This window comes from Pelodiscus sinensis, chromosome 10 (assembly GCF_049634645.1).
Source record: "Pelodiscus sinensis isolate JC-2024 chromosome 10, ASM4963464v1, whole genome shotgun sequence".
Classification (NCBI taxonomy): domain Eukaryota; kingdom Metazoa; phylum Chordata; order Testudines; family Trionychidae; genus Pelodiscus; species Pelodiscus sinensis.
Genome location: NC_134720.1, coordinates 44,446,848 through 44,469,367, shown reverse-complemented (window position 1 = coordinate 44,469,367; position 22,520 = coordinate 44,446,848). Strand labels below are relative to the sequence as shown.

Sequence of the window (22,520 nt, the reverse complement as noted above, 5' to 3'; positions counted from 1 at the left end):
TCTGAAACTTGCAGGAATCTCTGCCAAAAGATAAGCAGCAGATAAAAGACTGTTTGTGACAGGCTACCCCGTTGCCATAGAACATTTAAACAAATAAGGGAGAAAAAGATCAATAGTGGAGCTATGTTGTCTAATTAAACTTTGTTTCAACAGAAAACACTGATTTGATGAAGAAAGACGTTTCAGTGAACCTATTACAGATTTGACTTAACTTTTGTCAATGGAAACATACCAGAGGGCCTGTGTTCTAGGACCGATAGCTCCACCATAATGAACCTACTAGGGTTCTCATTGCTAGGCTCCCCACTACATTGCAGCCACAGACCAGGAAGCCTAACACTCAGCCCAGGCTCTTGCTGGACCTCTTGGGAAGCCCAGCAACCTAAGGGCTTCTATAGCCCTTATTTCTAACTAACATCCTGAAAGATCTAGGTAGCTTGGTTCCACCAACTGCACTTCTGCTTTCAGACACAAAGCAGGGAACCTGGAAGCCCTGAAAATCCTAGCTCAAACAAGGGGTCTCAGCTATGAAGTTGAGAACCTGAATTCCTGGACCAGCTCCCAGAGTCTGCAGCTCTAGAACAGCCTCACCACCCAAATTGCACTGGGCTGAGAAGCGCTAATCAGAAAGTCTATCCAGAGATGATTTTTGCTTAAACCAACTGGTTAAAGTCTACCCACATAAAACAGGCCTTGAGTCTGATACAATACGACCATTCTTATTTTATATTCTTCACAACCCCAACTGCAATAAATGTGATGTTAATGTTAAAGCTAAAAATTCTATAGCAGAGTTCTATACAAGAGATTAAACCTTTGCTAAATCCCACAACTGCAAAAATCTAATACATGAGATCCTGCCCAGGATATAATAATGGACCACCCAAAAGCTTTTTTAACCGCTTGCAATAATTTCCATGTCTTCCCAGAAGTAAAGGTGGCTGTGGTTCAGATCTTTTAGTGCTTTCACCAAAACATTCTTTCAGGAAAGAGAAACTATTTCAGGAGCTAGTTAATAAATCAGAGTCAAGCAAGCTTAAGATTTGTTCTAATATCAGGTAGCTAAAGAGGCTAAAACAAAGTTACTAGATAAATCAATTGATTAGGTTCAAATTCAACTATTGGTGTGGGCAGAGACTAGCCCCAATCATGTTACAGCAACTCAAGCTGTAGAATTTCTTCAGGATGGTCTCTCTCGGTCTAAAAATATATAGTTTTTAAAGTTTATGCACTATCAAATCGGTCCTAGCAATAACAAAATGCAATAGCTGGCTGTCAGGACATCAAAACAGTCCTTACAGTGGCCCTCTAATGACTCTTCCATTACAGAGGGTTCACATCTTGGGACCTAAATTTAGTCATGGAAGCAATGACTAAATGAATCTGTGTTTTGGCTGTGCCACCAAAACCAAATGATTCTAAAGAATGGATGCAGCCTTAAACCCAAAGAGAAACATGCTCTTCCATGTTTCCAAGGTAGAAACATGCGCATGGTCTCAATGGCATATTTCCTTTTGCAGATGTGACAGAACCACAGATTCAATTTACCCAACATCAAGGCTACTCATGAAATTCTCATCTGCATGGTCTATGGTAAAAAAAAATTAAAATTGTCAGTGTTGGTAATCAAGGAATATAAGTTACAATTAACAGTTACATTAACTGGAATTTTTTCAACTCTGGATGTTATCGAAGTAATGGACTCTTCTTTGGGAGAAGCTAAACTTGTATCAAGAATCAACATATCTGTGTTTCCCCAAAAGCAGGCTGAAGATTCACTGTCCAAATCCACTGACCAGGTTTTGGGGGAAGAGGAAGGAGAAGACTACTTCCTTCCCATCACCTTTCCTTTATCCTGAAAGTTGCTTGTCACCAATGCAAAAAGTACCACTACAGTTCAGATTTTGCAAGGTGAAATCCTATAATATTCACTAACTAGCATACTACTTTGTAGGCCCAAAAGTTCACCCAACATCCTTCCTTTAAGAGCCTCTCTCTTGCAAAAGGAAGCAAGCAGTAGGACCTAACCAGGAAAGACAAAAGCAGCTCCATACATTAACTGTTGATGTGGTGATTTGCTAAATTAAAAACAGTGTTTCTGTTTGTAAAATAACATTACAGTTTAATAATTATGAATCAAACTGAACACATTTGCAACACTAAATGCATGCAATATTCCCTAATCCTTTGAAATCCAATATGCAAACTGTCACTCACACATTTCACTTCCATTATCTTATCCTTACAGATAAATGAACCATTCAGTAAAACATGTTACATTTCCAAATATTCAAATCAGCTAGCTTCTCTTATTGCAAGAAGAGAATTCATTAAATTGCTTTGATAACACAGGCTTGAACAGCTTCCTATAACAATTATTTTGTTTGATATGCATCCCACTATGACTTTTATACAGATTTCTTCCCAGTTACAAATTCATGCACACAATCCACAAAAACAAAAAAACCTCCTATAATCATAATTGACCAAACCCTTATTCCTCCATATGAAACATACGCCAAAAAACGTTTACGCCAGCGGCCACATACGGCCTCATCAGGGTTCTATGTGTGGCCCATAAGACATTTTTTCAACATTGCACATGCAGGGTTGCCAGATTCTGGTGGTTTCCGTCCATCCTTACTGGTTTTACTCGAGGGACAGGTATGTAAAGCAAGTGCATATGAACAAGGTGCCTGCTGCTTGCATGCAACTTTGACTGGATGCAGAGAGCACAAAGCTCTTACAATTGAAGGACTGCTATGGTTCAGGTGGCACACTTCACAAATTCTAGGTACACAAATTCTAAAGTAGCTATACTACTTTATCCTGGGAGACTGTCTTAGTTACGACAATCTTGTGGCCTACTGAGATGAAGTAGGGCTATTAGCTAGCCTTGGCTGCCCATCACTGGTTTACACTGTTCTCAGGATTAGACCACCATATAGACCACCATACAGACTTCATTATCCCACTCTCAACACTAACCAAAGTTTTTCAACAAAAGATTCCCCAAAAGCAAAATTCTGGGAGAAACAAGAGTTGCTTTCCCAAGGGAAAAATATTACTCGCTCTTCAGGATGTAAAGCTTTTATCCATTGGTGCCAGTATGTCAGGCCTCAGAAATTTCAAACTGCCCGGACTACAGAACAAAATGTTTTCTTCCCTTAAGTCACATCAGTCACTCCAAAACCTAGCACAATGAGAGTTGGCAGCATGGTCAGTGTCTGCTTTTGCTGCTATCCAAATCTGCTCTGTGGTGACAGTAAAACGGCCTTCAGTTTAGATATTTTCAGTGATACTCTTTGTTCTTCCGGCCTGGCTGCTGGTATTTTTCTAGAATACAAAGACTAAGCATCTAACAGAAAGACTTGAAGTTGTCCTCTGCTTTAACACTGTTGATGGTAAAATTATTTTTGTTGCACTACATTTAAAGAACTTCCTCATGTCTTTGTACTTTTCATTTCATCCATTTGACAAGTTATGCAAATAAAGTTTCCCATGCATTCTTGTATGGCTGCAAACAGCATACAGTAGTAAACGAGAGGGTTTGGGAGGTATAGGGACCCTGCTGAAATGGTTGTCTAGTCTTGCTCAGATCATTGTTTAAACAAAAACCACAACCTCCAAGCCTTCCACTATTGGTACTAGAGGTAAAGCTGCAACAACAGAGAATTAAAAGTCTCTTTTATGCCAATATATATGCAACAAAGGGATGTAAAATCCTGGTTTAAAAGTTGACTGGTTAAATGGAATATTTAACTTGTTAGCCACAATACCACAGAAGGGGGCCATACCATGCCACTTCCAGCTAACTCAGTAAGCATGCTGATAAAGTGCCTGCTTACCAAGTAACTGGTTAACCCTTTACATCCTGTATGTCAAAGCACAATATAAATCAGTTAAGCAAAAGACTATGTTTAAATTGATAAGAACAGTGTTCCTCAACTCTGTCTGAAGCCCAATGTCCCTGGAGCCTGAAACTGTGAAGATAGGTACAAAACAGCCAGTAAGATGAGGAAGTCTGAGGTTCTAGGGCAGTGAGGCCTGCTCATGTGTGGTGTGTGTTTTTTAAAGGCACTTACATTTGTCACTATACACACTCATTGTTTCAGGGACAGAAGGAAGAGGGTCCTAGGAAAGAGGCTCTTAGAATTTTAGATTACCTCTTTTCCCCACCTCTGTAACCGTGCTTTTCCTAAAAGGACTCCAAAGAGTAAGCAAAAGGTTGGAACTCCTGCTTTTTTCTCTCAGACATTTTCTTCTAGTTAGTTTCCCTTTCAAAGTTTAAGAGCCCTGCTCCATTGTGGCTGGGCTCTGGCTGACAGTGCTCTGCTATATCTATAAACATGTTAAGTGAGGTGAGCAAGCACTGGAGTTTTTTCAAGCTGTTAGGGCAAGTCTGCAGTGCTGAAGAAACAAAGGAAACAATAGCAAGCACCTTTGCAGATGTAAAAATAAAACTATCATGTTTCCTGCCTGCTTATGGGTCTGAGTTTTTACGCTTTTATAATGGGGACATGAACATTTAAATGAGAGCACAGAGGATAACGCAGTGATAAAGGCATGCTGGGACAGTACTGTAAAGTAGAGAGCTTAATTTTTTGTCTATGGAAAAAAAGGGGCAATTCTCTGCCCTTTTGGAAACAGTAAGGCATGGTGATGGGAATGAGGGTTTATTTCTGAGTTTGTTTTGTCTAAAACTAATTGGCATGGTTGCCAAAGAAGAAACTAAAATACAATCTATGGCTATGATGAAGTTGTTTGCTTATATTTTTCCCTTCTAAATTTTTTTTTACCCTTCCTGAGATTTTGGAACCCAGACAGTAAACACAGTCTTTCAAAGCAGAAAATGCTGGCACCCAGAGTGAAAAGAAAAAGAAAAGTGATTAGAAAGAAAGTTCAAGTTGTAAGTGTTTTGTGGATTTTATTTCACACAGCACTTTATGCAGTATCTACAAACAGAACTCAAAAATTAATTTGGGGGAAAAACATGAACCCAGGCATTTTTGTCCCACGTGTATACACTGTGTATACACAGTTAATCTAGTGGTAAGTAACTAAGCTAGCTTCACTTGGGCATAAATAGCCATACAACACAGCCAAGTTCCTGCCCTTTCTTGTGATGCACTAGTGTTCTCTGGACATCTGGGAGCATAGCCCTCGATTCTGAAGCAGCCAAGAGTGACTCTCCACAGCAGAGTGTTAGTAGTTACCACCACTTTACCTATTCACTGCAGCTGGGTTCAGTGTCAAGGGGAGTTCAGAAACAAAGACACTCAGAAGGCCCCTGCTCTGGAGAATACAACTAGAAGGGACTTCAAGAGGCCATCTAGTCCAGTCCCCTGCACTCAAGGCAGAGCTAAATATCAGGGTTGGTCTACTCTAGGTGATAGCAGGTTAGACAAATACCTCTTAAATAAAAATCTTGATTGAAATTTCACCTAGGCAATTTATTCCAGTACTTAACTACTTGGACACTAGGGAAAAACTTCCCAAGTGTCAAACCTAAGCCACCCTCACTGCAATTTAAGTCCATTGCTTCTTGTCCTATATTCAGAGGCTAAAGACAACAAATTTTCCTCCCTCCTTATAACAGCCTTTTATGTCCCCACAATCTTCTCTTCTCCAGAGTAAACAAACCTCCCCCTATCTCAATCTTCTCTCATAAATCATGTTTTCTAGACATGTAATCATTTTTGCTGTTCTTTTCTGGGCCTTCTCCAATTTGTCCACATCTTTTCTGGAATGTGGTACCCAGAACTGGACACAATACTTCAATTGATGCCTAATCAGTACAGAATAGAGCAGAAGAATTATTTTTCCTGGTAATACCAAGGATGTTAAATTGTGGGTAACTGACTAACTGAATAGTCAATGCATTTTGCATCAACTATTCGACAGGGCAATTCCACCTTTGAAGGTGAAAGGGCCATGTGGAGCCCAGCTAGCTTAGTTACTTATCACTGGATCAGCTGGGGACTCCCTGCTGAGACTGGGCTCCATGCAGTGCTAGTGCTGCTGCTGCTTTGAAATGCTGCGCAGCCCCGTGTCAGGCTTCCTCCCAGTGTTTCAAAGTGGCAGCCCTGCATGGAGCCCACGATCAGCTGGGGAGTTATTAGCTGATCCCAGGCTCCTGGCAATGCTCCCTCTTTGAAATGCTGCCACTTTAAAGTACCCTCTTCTTCCCCCCTTACCGCCTCTTTATGATTGAGGCAGAAAAGGGGGGAGGAGGAGAGGGAGTGACTAGTCAACAAGCTTGTTGACTATCTGATAAGTATTTGCTTATCGGATAGTCAACTAGTCCTTCACATCCCTAGGTAATACATCCTAGAATGAAGTTTGCTTCTCTTGCAAAAGTGGTGAAAGCGAAAGGATAAGACTTCTTGTACCCTCTCTTAACAAGGGTGATCCACAGTAAGTGAAAGACTATAAGAAACTGAAGCAACTAGCAGTTATTCCTTCTTCTATGCTTTCAGTCTCTTCATGATATTGTAGGTTCTCCTGAGGGAGTGTCCTTTGCCATGAATGGAAATGAAAGATGACAAGACTCAGCTGGGAATTTCAGAAGTGCTGTCAAGCAGTTCTAGCAAGTTATGAAACTTGCTGTGCACTCCTCAATGGGTCAGATAGCTCCCATAGTGTCAGGGGAGTGCCAGGCCCTCAAGGAATTCATATTTCTGAAGCAAAATGCAGGACAATGTAGCACTTTAAAGACTAACAAGATTTCTGAAGTAACTGTTACCTCAGTTTATGTTTATTGGTTGTGTTGATGGGAAATGGCGAAGTAGTGTGTTATGAGTCCTGATTAAATCAGACTAAGGCAGTTGGTTCGAACATCTATCTTAGTTCAAACTAAGGAAGTTTGCCAGTTGAAAGTTTCCCGCCTTTCTGAGTTGCACATGGTACTACTGCTTTGCACCCCATTCTAATCCTTTGCACTCAGTACCAAATGTTGTGCACACGACCCAAATTGCTCTGCACTTGGCTCAAAATAGTTGCACACGGTTCAAAATGTTATGCACCCCACCCGCAAAAGAGTGCACTCAGCACCTCTGGAATTTTCCCGCCAGAGAGTGCTTAAATACCCCGGTTCAATAGAGGTTCGGGTTCCCTTTTTCTTGTTGGGTTCCTGATTGCGTTTGGTTCTGTAGAATGTCTCTCTGTGGTAGTGTAAATGGTAGAATGAGTGAGAGAATGGGAGAGGGTGAGCTTAGTCAGTGTAGCGTTTGTGAGAGTGTGGTGGGTTCTATTTTTGGGTTTTTATGCCTGTGGAGAATTCCTGGGTGAAAACCATTTGGATCCCATTGGATTATTACCGGAGAGCGGAAGGCCTTCGACTTATAGTCCATATCCCATCCATCATCAAACCAGAGGGTCTGATCCTGAAGTTGAAACAAAATACAGGACTATGTAGTGACATTGAGGGATCTCCTCACTGTTCCTCTGCCACGGCTTGCAACTAGGCCAGGCATAGCGGTCATGAGCACCTCAGCTGTTCTAGGCCACGTGAATGTAATGTATAGTCCTATTGTTTAGGGGTCTTTACTATCTACTTTGTATTCGGGGTTAGAGAGGAGTACAGAGTTATTGTTATATGCTGTTCTGTCTTTTAAATTTATAATATATGGTTTGGCCCCAAATTGAGACTCGGAGTTTTATTTGGAAAACCACGCGCCAGTGATAGATAGGGCCACGAGTAATCAGCCTCAGGTGATCCCTTCTTCTGGGACTTGGGATATTTACCTGACTTCATTACAAGTCAGGGCGTGTCCAATTAGGTTTTAAATTAATCGTTACTGTGTCCCAGGGTAACATAACAGTCTTCCTGTGACTGGGTCCTCACCACACTGGCAGTGGAGTTTTGAGTAGCAGTCCCAAAAAAAAGAGGTAGATAAACAGTGGGCTAAACTAAATAGAATCTTAAATGGGGAGAAGATGTCAGACAGTAAAAGGTTCTTTAATTTATCAAATCATAATATGATCCAAAGGCTAAAAGATAAAGGTAGGTCATTTTTCACCTTATCTGTAGCATGAGTTTAACAGTAAGTGTAATTAACCATTGCAATAAATTTACCAATAGTTCAGGTGGATTCTCTATCACTTAAAAATCAAGACTGGAGGGCTTTCTAAAAAAAACAAAATAAATTGATGTGATGTACAGATTACTGGGTGAAATTCTACGGCTTGTGTTACACAAGAGGTCAAACTAGATAAAAAAAATGGAGTAAGCTGAGCCACTCTGATTCTTTCCTGGTGAGCTGGCTATCCTGGGAACATAAGAGGAAAGGTGAGAAGGCATCCAAGGACCATTAGAAGTCAAATTATTTAGCCTGCAAAGTGGGGAGATTAAAGTCATTACTGAAAGCCTCACTTTAGCTTTAATCTACAGATAAACCAGCCCCTGGCTGAAAGTGCCACTACCTTCAGATTAGAAGGTTGTACATGCGATGCAGAATGGGATAGAGTGGGATAATGTACAACACCTGAATAGGAGCCTACATTTAATTCTGCATGCATGATAAATCCTGAGCTCTTCTGTCTAACCACATAACCAAGCTAAAACCCTAATCAATATTTGAAGCTTTTGAATTGGATTTTATCTCCCTGCCTTGAATGCCATAAAATGAAAGTTGGAGACAGACAACTTTGGGATAAATTTATTTTTCACCTTATATATAGCAGTTTAATAGTAAATACATTAAGTATAAAGGCAAAAATAAGAAAATACTGACTATTCCCAACTTGGTGAAACTTAGCACAGAACACCTCACAAAACTATGAAAATGAAATTCAATCAGTTTTAGGGCTTTGAGTAAGAGGATTCTAATTGTAGACCAAGTTTCACTGCAAGACATTATTAAAAAAAACCCACAAAAACAACCGAACAAGGGGGCTGTGCCCCCTGCTTACCATGCTCATCAAACCCCTTCTTTGGGGGTAAGCAGTCCCGGATCTTCCCCCTCCCCCAGCCGCCTGATGAGAAAGGATTGCTACACCAGTACATTTCAACCCATGCTTAAGAAAAAAACAAAAATGTTGTTAGGATAATTTTACTACATTAGGACTAAGCAATTGTAATACAATGGTGGCATGATTAAGTTTTCACACCATATTCCCCTTCAATACACAGCCTGGGGAGGCTAATAATTCAACCAGCAGATCAAATGCAGTAATGAATCCTTGTCATGTGCCACCTGAGGCACATTGCGCATACCCTAGAAGTAGCTGCATTACAGGACAAGGTAATATTTATGCAAGCTATGACTACTCATTTACAGTTGTTTTTTGAAGCACTGCAGTGGAACTATTTTATGAAAGCCAAACCTATTTTCTTAAAAACAAATTCACTTAACAGCTTAGTTTTAGGAGCTGTGAACATGTGCGTCATTGGGTTCTTCGACCAATGCAAATATGTGTAACATCTCATTTCTAAATATTACTGGTTTATAACAATATGTACTGAAACATGACAAAATCTTTGTAATTATGCCATTGCAAGTGGCAGCAGAGCTCTCAGTTTTCACTTGAACATATGCCCTTTACAAGTTCCAGAATTAAATTTATGTGCAAGCCCAATAGCTGTAATTGACTGATACAAATGTTTTCCACAAATAGAATGGAACAGCATTTTCCTATTTTATTTCCTATTTACTTCCTCAATACAACAAGTAGTTTTATTAATACCTGAGCCATGCAAAGATGTTAGTGAAACCTGGTACTCAGTTAAAGTCTCTTTTAATGTCTCATTTAAAAGCTGACAGATTCAGAGGGAAACTTCCAACTTCACTTGCAGCCATTATTCCTTTCACGAGGACTACAGCTACTGAACTAGGAATTCACTTATAGAAACAGTTTATACACCAGAAATAGGATTGGGTGTTTTGCATGTTAACAATTTTATGACTTAAAAGTCTTAAGAGGGGTAGCCAAAGCAGATTTTTAAAAATCTGTATTTTCATCCTCCCACAGCTCTCTCAGCATCATGGAATTTCCACAGTCAGCAGTAATAGCACAAGTAGAAATCTGTTATAAAAAGTTTGTGGTCAAAAGTTAGGTTAGTGCTTTGCAAGCTAAACATTGTTAAATGATAACCAAAAACCACAAACACACTAATAACAGTACAGGCTCAAAGTTAAATGCTGATTTGCCTCACCACAAAAGCAAGCCTACACAATAATTTTCACAAGAACAATGATACCTTGCAAAAAAGCCTCCTCATCTCCAGGTATCTCCAAGAGAAGAGTGAGGGGGGATTTGATAGTAGCCTACTACCTGAAGGGTGCTTCCAAAGAGGATGAAAAGAGGCAGTTCTTGGTGGTGACAGATGACAGAATAAGGAGCAATGGGGGAGTTGCAGTGGGGCAGGTCTAGGTTGGATATTAGAAGAAAAACTATTTCACTAGGAGGATGAAGCACTGTAATGGGTGCTACCTAGGGAAATGGTGGAATTTCTATCCCTAGGAGGTTTTTAAGTCAAGGCTTGACAATGTCCTGGCTAATATGATTTAGTTAGGTTGGTCCTGCTTTTAGTAGGGGATTAGAATCAACCTCCTGAGGTCTCTTCCAACACTATGATTCTATAATCAGTATTTATCCACTATTTATTGCTGCCCTCCTTGTGCATAAAGTTTCATGTCCACACTCTTAAGTTCATTTGCATCTTTGTAGAAGATGGCCTCATTCTTGCAGCAAGGTGAATTTCTTTCAAAAAGCATTAAAAACAGCAGTGTTGTGACATGCCCGCATTTGGGATTTTACAATGCGTTTATTTTCGGAAATGTGTAATCACTAAAATTTTCAGAGATTTCACATTTACACGTGTGAGGGGGGAGGCAGGCAGGAGACCATGTTTGCAGGGAGTCAGCTTTCAAGGTAGCTCCCCATGCATATCAGCACCCGCCTCTGCACTACCGCCTCTGACACAGTGACACAAATTTACCACCACAAATCAGACACCAATTTAATTAGAACTTTTTAAAAAAAAACAATCAGCAGCATGGAAGCATGTCCTCTGGAATGGTGATTGAAGGATGAAGAGGTTTATGAATGCAGGGCATTTGTGCGCTGTATATGATAAACAATGACAGTTACAAAAAGTGCCATGCCAATGCCCTAGTCTCACTTTTCGATGACACTGAATAAGAAGTGGGCAGCTTCACTGGTAAGTATAAACAAATTTGTTCAGCCAATCACTAAGATAAACAAGAAGGAGGTCTAAGTGGACTTTGTTTTTCTAGACTTTAGAGCCTACAAAAAACAATCTACATTTTTAAGTTTCTCTTTATTGTGAAAGCATATGTACAATAGTACTTCTATGAAATTATTTGAAAAATACTATTTCTTTTGATTGTCATTTTCACAGTGGAAATTAAACATGTTAAGTATTGGGTAACTGACTAATTGAACAGTCAATAGGGCAACTCGCCTTTGAAGCATAGCAACAGACCTAGGGCTTCAAAGGCGATAGCGCCACATGGAGCCCAGGGTCAGTGGGGGACTCCCCGCTGACCCCGGGCTCTGTGCAGCCCTGCCACTTTGAAATGCCGCCAGGAGCCTGATGGTGGGCTTCCCATGGCATTTCAAAGCGACAGAGCCTCATGGAGCTGATCCTGGGCTCCACGTGACACTACCACTTTGAAAAGCCACATACAGCCCGGGAACTTTCCAGCTGGCCCCAAGTGCCACATGAATCCCAGGGTCTGGCCCCAGGCTTCAAGTGGCACTGCCACTTTGTAATACCCTCTCTTCTCCCCCCCCCTTCCCCTTGCTGCCTAGTCGACTATCCGATAAGCATTTGCTTGTTGACTAGTCCTTCATATCCCTAGTGGAAATATTTGTAATCCAAAGTAATGTAAAGTAAGCACTATACACTTTGTATTCTGTGTTCTAACTGAAATAAATATATTTGAAAGTGTAGAAATACACTCAAAATATTATTACATTTCAACATGTATTCAATTGTTGAACAGTATGATTGAAACTAATTGAGACAGATTTTAAAATAATTAAAATTTTTAGTTAGTCACTAGAAATATCAATGTTAAACGACTACACAATTAACTGACATGCGTAGGCTTATTGGTTAATTCTGTCAACTACACGCAGAACCAGCAAGCGGGGGGGGGGGGGGGGAGCTGGCTGCCCCTGATCTATGAAAGGCAGCAGAATAGAGGGTGAGGGGGGCACATGGGAGCCGATACTCACGAGGAGCCAGCTTTTAAGCTGGCTCTCCGCATACACTGGCTCTGCAGACCTGCCTGCCCCCTCTTGCTGCCTTCTACAGGGAGAAGGGGAGGCGGTAAGTAGCTGGTACTTGAGGGGAGCTGACTTAAAAGAGGGTTGGAGCGGGGCGGGGGATGTTGCCATGGAGCAGCAGTCCCTGTCTACAGGGGTCTGTGCCAGAGCGACCCTTGTCCATGGGGAGCTCAGGTGCCCTGCACTAGAGAGACTGAAGGTTGCAGGGGGCTCCCCGAAAGCATGACCAGAGCATACTGGCTGCCAGTCTTGCCCCTGAGGACTAAGGATGTTAAATTCAGATTAATCAACTAATCAAATAGTTGATGTAATTTGCATCGCCTATTCGAGTAGCTGATAAGGATTCCTCCGCCTTTGAAATGCAGCAAGAGCCCTGCTGGCTCTTGCTACATTTCAATGGCAGAAGCTCTGCTGGGAGCACAACCAATGAGGGATTGTTTGAGTCCCCTGCTCTCCTGGTGGCGCTTTGCTTTTAAAATGTATCAAGAGCTCTGCTTTTAAGCCAGCTCCCCTCTCTCCCCCCACTTGCTGCCTCTCTGATAGAGGAAACAAGGGGGGGGGGTAAGAGGGAGAGCGACTAGTCAAGTCACTAGTTGATAAGCATTTGCCTATCAGATAGTCAACTAGTCACTTAAATCCTTACCAGAGACTATCAAATAGCCATGTAACCATTAAAATTTGATGTGTTTACATGATTATTCGATTACACGCCAACATCCCTATTAATCACATTGAGTTACCTGTGACTAGTCAATGGCCCCACTTCCCACCCATGGCCATAGTTACCCTAAAACTATTATGCCAAACTTGCAGTGTTTCCATCTTCTCTCAGCTCTGCTAGTTGCTTCTTGATATTTTGCACAACCAACTGCTGAAAGAAGGAATCAAAGTTTAGTCTGAATTCACTTTTGTTCCTGGTTTGCAAAAAGGGTCCTCAGCTGCTCGGCCCAAGTCATAGCTGATCAAACATTCATCATGGCTATAAGTACTGATGCACAATTTGCCATTTATTGTAAAGAGCTAGTTCTTACACTGTGCTGATACCTGTGTTTTATGAACACAGTCCTAATTATGATAAACTAGTAGCTTTGCAGTGTAGTTTCAGGAAAAATGGAAGTTATGAAAACTAGCTAAATAGATAGCCTGAAATATGGCAGCACTTTCCATCCATTCTAGCAAGAAAAGTATACAATAAACTATTTTTTACCACCAATCTTTATCAATGCCTTAACATTGTCGTCAAGCTGAAAAGCCTGCGCATGGAGAAAACCTATTCTATTTGAAAGGAAGTCTGAATTAGATTAGTATTTTCTCCCAACCTCTCCTGTGTGGCAGGAGCAGCCCAGAGCTGTAAGCAACAGCTACAAGCTGTTTTAATTAAGACTTCTAAGGCATCTTAATGCTAGGACTGTTGCTAGTACCTCACTTGGACACTTAGATCAAGCAGATTGGCTTGGCTTGTCCAAACTGACAAAATAGTAAAAGGGACTATTAGGAACAATATGAAAAATTAGTTTTAAGATGTGTAAATATTAGAATGAGACACATAAAACACTCAATATTTCTACATGCCGGAAAGTGACAATGGAAACATCTGTTGGACATTACTCTGTTGATGAAATCATTCTTCTCCCAGGAAAAGAAGTCATTCTGTTGGCTAAATATTATGACCAAGTGGCTCAATGTTCCATGACATTTTACAGTAAATATTAGTCAATTCATCAAGCTTTCTGTATCTGAAAGAAGTGTTAACAAGAGCTGTGATTTTACAAAGCCACAGTGATAATTACAGCCCTTCATTAAAAGAACGCCTTCACACACAGAAAAGGAAAAATGCCAGAGTATGTTTTCTTGGGCAGATAAGTTGTCTTTAGACATCTGTTTCGTACAAGTGTCTGTTTTTCTATTTAAGCGCTTTGACACAGTATATTTCTGCTATATCTCAAAAGTAATTAAGCAGCTTAAAATGTGTGTTGTTCTTCTTGTCTGCACTGAGCTGGCTCCACCTTTATGGCAGCATACAGAAGGGAAAGATGAAAAAGCTGGATGAATCCAGTGTCATTTCTTGACTCGGCTGTTCTTAATTTCGATGTCTGAAGTAGACATTTCCCTTCTCTAGGTACTAAATCACCTCTGTGCAAAGGAGGCAGAATTAAGTTTTAAAGAGATGGGATCATGCCAAATAATAGTATTTCTAGAGAGCTTCCTAGGGAAGGTTACCTACAAAAGAGACCACCATGCCCCATCTTGAAATAGATATGACCACTCTCCTAGAACCTTGAAATACAGTAGACTTCGATAATCCGGAATCTTTGGGACCTAGGTGGTGCGGGATATACCAGACTTTCTTACACACACACACACACACACACACACTTTTTAACTCCTTTTATTGTAGCATAAATGCTGTCCAGCATCACACAATGCCAGTGGCCATCTGGTTTCGCTCAGTTCATCTGCTGCCTTGTGACTCGTTTTTTACCAAAGCTCACTCGATAGGCTCTTGCCATTTTGATGCCACACTATCGGGAGTGCCGTACAATTGGATGCCGGACTATTGGAGTTTTACTGTCCTATGTAGCCAAAACTTAGGATGCAGATATAAAGCCTATTAGTTGTTAGAAATGAAAGAAAGCCTTACGGTTAAGGTAGTGAACTAGACAAAGCATTTCTACATATCCTACCCAGCCCTCTCAAAGGACTTTGGGGGCTAGTCATTTCATCTCCTTGTGCCTCAGATGCCCATCTATGAAGTTGTGGTAATTATCCCTTCCTTTCAGCTGTATTGTGAAGATGTTGTTTTGAAAAAAAAAAATAGGTCTTTCATGCAAAGAACCAACCTAAATAATGTTGCCTGAGATGTATAAAACCTCTGAAAATAGGGTTTAAAACAAACATTAACAGACAACTACAGCAGTATTATTAGAAATTGTATTATTGCTACACATGTGCATTTGTGGAGAATTTAACATCAGGAAGGAAGTCCAATCCCTCTACCCTTCCCCAAAAAGGTAATTTTCTTCATTTAAGTGGAAAAACAAAAAGCTCATGGGCTGGACAATGCTGCAGGAGAAACATTGGATATGGACTGTCAACATTAAAATAGAGCTAAAATGGTTTCTATTCCTATGTTAGGCCTTCCAGCAACTGTTCAACATCATTTTAATCTAGAAGAGGCTGTCTCTCTTCAACACCTAGAAAATGGCAATGATTAATCTAGGCCTAAGTCATGGAGACAACTCTAACTTAAGACTTGATTTCTTTAAAATGTTAAGATTGTCTTCAATACAGCATAACTGAGCAATTTAAGAAGCAGACACAGCTTTCTCCCAGATACACTTCTCCTGACAGATTCAAATTCACAGGTCCACTATTAGATTCAGAAGAGAAGGAAAAAGTTAAATGAAATGACTGACACTTTTCCCATGACCCTAGACCAGTGTTTCCCAATTTTATTTGGCCACGGAACCCCTAGAGTTGCCTTAAAAAAAAAAAAGCCCTCACCATAGCTCTGTCTCTTTAACTGGGGGTGGGAGTGTGCTGGCTCTTCGCGGAACCCTTGCTTTTGCTTCATGGATCCCCAGGGTTCCCCGGAGCACCAATTGGGAAACACTGCCCTAGACAATGAATAGACATCCACAAAGGTAAAGATATATGCAACTTAATGCTACTGATTCCAATCAGAAAGAGTATGAAATGCTGCATATAAGTTGCTAAGAAGGCAAAGGTGAAGTGACCTTCGCAAATTGACAAACTAAAACAAAGACTAGAGAAAACCTCAGGTCCATCCATCTTGAACTTGTCATATAGTGTTCTGCACACTAAAGCCTTATTGAGAAAGCAAAATACCTAACAGTCCTAAGACATATTGCATAATTTCAAAAATTCTTCCATAGCTACCATTAGCTTCCATAGGTATAGTTGGTTGTACTAGGGCTTGTTCACACTGAGACATTGACATATCTTATTTAGCAATCCACATGCACAGCTCCCCATTGGGGTACTGTTCTCAAATAAAAAACATTCCAGAATTACCCCACTTTGGAAGAACCTTGATTAGTCTACAATATAGTCAGTTTCCCCGTGTAGATAAAGCACTGAGAGCTGATTGTCCCTAGAAAAGTGATCTGTCTGCGTACTCTCAGGAAGCGTACATCCAACTGATGAAATCTGCACTGAGTAGGAGGACTTTGATCAAAACACCATACTACATGCACAGTTTCTAAAAGGACACACTACATTTACAAAAGCAACTGAAAAAATTTCAGGTAAGTGGCTAGTAACAAATCATAGTCTCAGTGGAAATTCAGTTTGATCTGGTGAACAAACTAATGAAATGCAATTTTTCCATTATTTAGCCAGCATGGCTCTTTCTGTGGCAAGAGGTAGACTAAAGGTGTGTCTAGACTACAGGGTTTTGTCGACAAAAGTGGACTTTTGTCGACAAAACTAAACCTGTGTCTACACTACCGCTGAGTTCTGTAGACATAATGTCGACAGAACTCAGCAGTTTTGTCAACGCTGTTAAACCTAATTTGACGAGGCATAACGCCTTCTGTCGATAGAGTTCTGTCGACAGAAGGTGTTATTGCATCTAGGGTTGTGTCTAGACTACAGGGTTTTGTCGACAGAACTGAATGTAGTCTAGATGCTCTTTGTCGACAGAAGCTTGCTGTCGACAAAAGCCTGTAGTCTAGACGTACCCTTTGGTACACATCAAAATGGAGCGTATCAGGCTGCAGCCCCTTTCCTGTCTCCTTTGGGGCCTCCTGCTGAGGGTCTGACTTTATTTTTCATATTTGCACACCCCATCTGTGACCCCACAAAGTTGCAAGACTTCTCCTGGTCTCGCAGATGGTAATCATGGCTGGTGCCAGGAAGAAGGAAGCTCAACAGAGGTGCTCTTTGAGGCTATGGAACCTATTTTCACCCCTTGTTGATTCATGTCTTCAGACAGAGTTCTTCTGGACAGCATCCACAGATTCCTTTGAAGAAGTGTGGCACTGTCCAGGGCTCTTCACTCCGCGTCCCCATCTGGAAACCCAAGGCTATTTGGTTGAACCCAGAATAGGAATTTGAAAAGCAGCTAAAAGAATATGAACCAGAGTTAATACTCTTTGATTTTAAATGCTAAGAAATCCAGAGTTGTACCCAAATCTTTTTACAAAGGAACATGTATCAAAATAGTGGGAAAAAATGTGGAATTAAATTAAATCATAGCAGAGGGCAATTAATCCAGTGTCGTCTGTTTTAAGAGATCTGCATTTCCATTTAGACAGTTCAGAATGTTTTAAAGCTTATCTGGACTTTGTTTTGTCCAAGTTTTATAACAGTTGATAAAAAAACCGTAAGGACACTGGTCTCTAAAAGCAGAGACAACAGTGTTATCAGTAATAGATAGTTCTTATATACAGGCAGTCCCCGGGTTACGTACAAGATAGGGACTGTAGGTTTGTTCTTAAGTTGAATCTGTATGTAAGTGGGAACTGGCATCAGCTGCTGCTGAAACTGATCAGTTTCAACCGTGGCTGAATCTGGATGCCAGTTCTGACTTACATACAGATTCAACTTAAGAAACCCAGGCATCTCCAAGTCAGCCGCTGCTGAAACTGATCAGCGGCTGATTCCAGGAAGCCTGGGGCAGAGCAACTCTGCCTCGGGCTTCCTGTAGTCAGCCACTGGTCAGTTTCAGCAGCGGCTGACTTGGGGACGCCTGGGGCAGAGCAGCTGGGGTGCTGCTGGGTTGCTCCAGTAGAGGCTCCTCGGCGCTACTGGAGCAACCCAGCAGCACCCCAGCTGCTCTGCCCCAGGCGTCCTGATTCAGCCGCTGCTGAAACTGACCAGCAGCGGCTGAATCAGGACTCCTGGGGCAGAGCAGCTGCGGTGCTCCCGGGTTGGTCCAGAGCAGCGCTGCGGGACCAACCCGGCAGCCCCCAGCTGCTCTACCCCAGGGGTAGGCAAGAAATGCCTGGTCCGCTTGGGGGGGGGCACTAGCTCCACCCCTCCCCCCAGCAGACCAGGGGGACAGGAGCAAAGCCCCGTTTGCCCCGGAACAAAGCCGCCCAGGCAGTGGGACTCCCGCCACCTGGGCGGCTTTGCTCCTGTCCCCCTGGTCTGCTTGGGGGGTCCAGCAAAGCCTCTGGACCCCTTCCTCCAGCAGACCAGGGACACCCGAGCAAAGCCGCCATCTGGGCGGCTTTGCTCCCAGGCGGCGGCTTTGCTCCTGTCCCCCTGGTCTGCTGGGGGGGGGGGTCCAGCGGCTTTGCTGGACCCCCCCAGCAGACCAAGGGGACAGGAGCAAAGCCGCGGAGCACGCCCGCAGCGGGACAGCCCGGGAGCGCTTGGGTTGTCCCCCTGCGGGCGTGCTCAGCAGCTTTGCTCCTGTCGCCCTGGTCTGCTGGGGGGGTCCAGCAAAGCCGCTGGACCCCTCCAGTACACCAGGGACACCAGAGCAAAGCCGCCACGTGGGCAGCTTTGCTCGTTTGCCCGGGAGCAAAGCCGCCCAGATGGCGGCTTTGCTCGGGTGTCCCTGGTCTGCTGGAGGAAGGGGTCCAGCGGCTTTGCTTGACCCCCCCCCCCCCAGCAGACCAGGGAGACCGGGAGAAGCTTTTCTCGCCCCGGAGGACACGGGTGGCGACCCGCCGCCCGTGAGCTCCGGGGCGAGAAAAGCCCCGTTCGTAAGTGCGGATCCGACATAAGCTGGATCTGCGTAAGTCAGGGACTGCCTGTAATGCTTTTTCTCAGAAGTCATAAAAAACATGTTACAAATAAGATAAGTTTTGTTACCACAATTTTACAGATGGGGAAATGGAGGCTCCACTAATTAATAGCACTTAGGAGCCACTGTTACAAACCAGGAGCCCACTGCTAAACACCACAGATAACCAAAAGACACTTCCTGCCCAAGCAGGCTTAACAGAGAATTCAGCTGCACTAGATTACCAGAATATCATTGTTCATTTTTGTTTGAAGAAAACTTTTACTAAGCTAACACATTATGAGCTTTGTGTTTTATTTAATAAAATCTGTAGGTTCCCCCCCCCAAATTTCTTTCCTTCTCTGTTGAAAAGTCATTGCCACCTTGTTAGCCACCAACGTTCACCATGAGGTACATGAAAACATTATACATTAATCAGTGAATTAAGAGGACTATTAACCCTACAATTACACTATTTTCAATCCTGTGTGTATACCTGGAAAGCCATAGGATTTAAACTGAAAAAGTTGGTCGAGTGTATTGGGGTATAGTTCAGAAACACCACACAAGACTGTTTTAGATAGCGCACCTGAGCACACCACCGACTGAAGTGCCAACCACGGTAGCAACAGCCCGTGATAATGTTTTATTTCTCTATTTGCCTTTAAACCAAAAGGCCGTATTTCCCCACTGACACTTTTTCTTTCAAAGTTAGCTTATAAACGCTTCAGAACAGGGTCTGCGTTTTGCACTAGACTCCGGATGCCGAGTGAAAGCGCTGGGCACCACAGAACCGAAACCATCACCGCGGGAGCCGCCAGCGGGAATCAAGAGGCATGGTGCGGCGGCAGGGAAAACAGCCTGATTAGCAACGCTCAAAATTAGAAACCAATGACACTCCCCCGCCCCCCCATCTCCTAACTCGGGAGCCTGACACATTTACCAGCCCCGGCCCCCCCCCCCCCCCCATCTCCTAACTCGGGAGCCTGACACATTTACCAGCCCCGGCCCCCCCCCCCCCTCCATCTCCTAACTCGGGAGCCTGACACATTTACCAGCCCCGGCCCCCCCATCTCCTAACTCGGGAGCCTGACACATTTACCAGCCCCGGCCCCCCCCCCCCATCTCCTAACTCGGGAGCCTGACACATTTACCAGCCCCGGCCCCCCCCCATCTCCTAACTCGGGAGCCTGACACATTTACCAGCCCCGGGGCTGAGGCAGATCTCTCACCCTGTGGAGTTGGGGGCAAACAGGCGGGGCAGGGCAACAGGGGAAGCTGCGGGGGCTCCGGCAGGGCTTGGGCGCCCTTCTCCCCGACCCAGCCCCGGTGACTCACCTCTCGCTCCCCGCTTCCAGTGCCGAGGCCCGAGGCGGGGGGACGGGAAAGGCAGCGCCCACCGGCGGGAGGCGGCCAAGACCGGGAGCCGAGGGGGAACGAACAGCACGCGCGCCCCCCCCCCCCCCGCCCCGGCCCTGAAGCGCCCCCCGCCCGGAGCCTCCGCCTCCCCGAGGGGCAGCGCCCAGCGGGACCCGCAGCCCCCGCGGACGCCCCTTCCAGCCGCCAGAGCCCGGCGCCGGCTCTCCGCCGCCCAGCACGGCCTCAGAGCAGCGGAGAAGGAGCCGCTTGCCCCCGCTGGCGGAGCCCCTCAGCTCCTGGGAGAGCCGCTTCCCCACACAGGGAATAACAGGAAGGGAGCGGGGGTGACCCCGGGCGCGCACGGGGCGGCCCACCGGAAGTGAATAGAAAGAGCGCGGGGAGGAGAAGCGGGAGCGAGGAATGCTCAGCGCGCATGCGCCGAAGGGGCCGTGGGCTTGTAGTGTCTCTCGTCTCCTCCCCCTCCCCCACGCCTCTGGCCAAGGAATGAGCAGGCGCTGCCTTTGCATTGGCTTTGTGCCTGCCAGCATCTCCCTTTCCTGGAGGGGGAGACACACACGGGTACAAGAATCTCTAAAATACAAGTCCCACCTCACTGAATCATCAGTGATGTCATAGCTTGATGAGATCATCAGCAGAGGAAATGAGATTTGCTGTGGGGTAGATGGAGAGCCTGGCTACTCGTGGCTTTGCCCTGCTGTCTCTGTGGTCGTTGAGTGCCACATGCTAAATGGGTTGATCTGATAGACCTTTTCAGCCTCTGATCTATGTTGATAGATCGTATCGGTTTACCTAATGAGATTATTTTCATTATAGAAAAAGATTCTTTGCTGTCTCTGAGATGTATAGTCTTGACCACCTCAAAATAGTAGTGCCCTCATGATTCACTATTCCATATCCTGTTGATTTATAAAATGCCTGTGGGAAAATTACAAGGTCGTCACTGCTTAAAAGTCAGCTCTCCATAGTAATTTATAACAACTCACTTGTATTTTGCTTTTTAATTATAACTAACACAAAAAAAGTACATATATTTTGCTAAAAATGTTGTCAATCCACATATCTTTTCTGCCTCTGGAAAGAAATACTTCAAATTTGCTTTGATGTTTTGATGTTTCTTTGTTGTGATTCTGATTTCTTGCTGCCATCTAGTGCAATTGTGCTTATACTGTATGACTTTTTTTTTCATATTACAGGCATTTATGTTTTCTGTGTGAACTTTAGAAGAAATGGTACAGGAGAATGAAAACATAGAATACTGTTGGTTTGGTTTGTACACCAAACTATCTCAGTGAAGGCATATAAACCTTTAGTTACTGAAGTCACACTATGTTTTAATTCATGACAGACTTTGGTCTGTGATGTAGCCCCAGTGCTTTGTGAAAATTTGGAAATAAACAGTAGCATCCGCAGTAGGCGAACATTAGCAAATGTAGAACCCCTAATCCACTGCAGTTGGAGCAAACAATGGTGAAGTCTGTGGCATGCACAAAATTAAATTGTTTTTAACCACCACAGAATAAGTTAGACTACATAATGGTAAAAATACCCTGTGTAAAAATACAGTCTAGTCTCCCTGGTTGCTACCACCAAAGGTGAATCATGAAAGAAACACGGCATAGCTAAGCTTTCTAGTCAAAGAAAAATGGTCCTTGTTGCTATGATTCTGTCAGCGAAAAATGTTTCCTGTTTACTTGGTGATGGTTGCACTTAGGTAGTCTCATTGTAGGAGCCTGTACTTCTGAGTTTTTCTCCTCTAGGACAGGGCCCAAATCTCCTGCCCCAGAAAGTAAATCAACTGCAGTCAATGGAGTTACAGATATATGGCCAGGGTAAATGAGAGTAGAATTATTCTCCAGATTAAAATGATACATTCTCCTCAATAGCAAGCAAATTTAGGGTAGATAAGGGGAAGGATATCTACTAAAATTGATACAGAAGTTGCTACTTGGGCCTGCCAATCCTCCTTGCCTTTAGAGGACAACATTTATTTGAGACACTAGTTATAAGAACATTTATGAAGAATTAATAAAGGCTTTTGAATTTTCTGCCTCAAGAATAACTGTAGGTATCTGCTACTTCTACCTAAGCAGAGCCCTGCTCAAGTGAGTCATATAGAACCATAAGAAAGTGACTCTCATCAGGTACTTATTATTATTAATAATCACTTTTGAGAATCCAGATATAG

The 22,520-nt window shown here is 43.3% G+C and overlaps 1 protein-coding gene across 1 annotated transcript in view; it reads right to left on the bottom strand.

Annotated features, from left to right (window-relative positions):
• PIK3CA (phosphatidylinositol-4,5-bisphosphate 3-kinase catalytic subunit alpha) overlaps nucleotides 1-20,679 on the bottom strand; it is a 66,800-nt gene extending 46,121 nt beyond the window's left edge. The window contains exon 1 of the mRNA XM_075938017.1: nucleotides 20,294-20,679. The gene's annotated coding sequence lies outside the window, so the exon portion shown is untranslated. The remainder of the gene's footprint in view (nucleotides 1-20,293) is intronic.
• Between the last annotated feature and the right edge of the window lie 1,841 nt (nucleotides 20,680-22,520).